Source organism: Portunus trituberculatus, chromosome 7 (assembly GCF_017591435.1).
Source record: "Portunus trituberculatus isolate SZX2019 chromosome 7, ASM1759143v1, whole genome shotgun sequence".
Taxonomy (NCBI): domain Eukaryota; kingdom Metazoa; phylum Arthropoda; class Malacostraca; order Decapoda; family Portunidae; genus Portunus; species Portunus trituberculatus.
Window position 1 is genome coordinate 1038743 of NC_059261.1, and position 1051 is coordinate 1039793.

Below are 1051 nucleotides of genomic sequence, written 5' to 3' on the forward strand. Positions count from 1 at the left end.
CCGTTACTTCCTGCCCTGCTGCCATGAGGCTGTTCAATACGCTTCTGCTACAGTGGTGCTGATGTCAAGACTGTTAAGATTGTTTGTTTAATTAAGGTGGTCATTTAGAGAAACAATAGTAGTTATGCTACCAATACCTTTACACGATGTCCTAATCCTAATGAGTGCGACTTCACCGATGTATGAAATTTTAATTTGGAGATCATTATTGATTAGATCCTTTCCTCTGTTTTCCATGTAATATAAGAGGGGCAATAGCTTAAGACAACAACAAAAACAAAATGAAAGCGTCAATGAAGTGCTCAGCAAAGGTAGAATCAAAAGCTTTTCATCTTATCAATTCCTCTCCTCTGACTGACTGTCTTCAGCCTTTCTCACCACCACAACGTTGCGTCTCTGGCCATTTTCATTCATGCCTCCCTTCCTCCCGAGGCCTCACTACATAAAACTTCTTTCTCTCACTCCTCTCTAATGCAAAAGTTGATCAGTATTCTCAATCATCCATCCCTTTCTTTGGTAAAAAGGAAAAGTTGAGAAGTTTTAATTTCATATATTGGGGAAGATTCATACCGAATTTGGGAATTAATATGATAATTCCCATCATGAAGTATGTTCTGCAAAGACTGCACCGAGGTTCCCATACATGTGGGCGTCTGTGTTAACACTAGCAAGTGGTTTAAAGTATGTCAGGATGGAGGACAAGCCGGAGGTTTTGGTGGGGCATGATCCGGTGTTATACATTTTGATAGATTTAGTTTCACAAGATTTCTTCTTACATTTCATCATCGGTACAATGTTGAAGCTGGTCGTTCTCATTTCCTTCCTGCATATATCCTAGAATTACACGTACAATGCTTGTCTTGCCGTTTCAGAGTGTAAGTGACAGCTGAACGTCGGTAATGAGGGAAGAAGGGCTCAACTTAAACATTACCAACCAACCAAACCAACCCTTTCTATCCTCTTCACTGGTCACTCATTAATTCTCCACCCTCTCTCTCTCTCTCTCTCTCTCTCTCTCTCTCTCTCTCTCTCTCTCTCTCTCTCTCTCTCT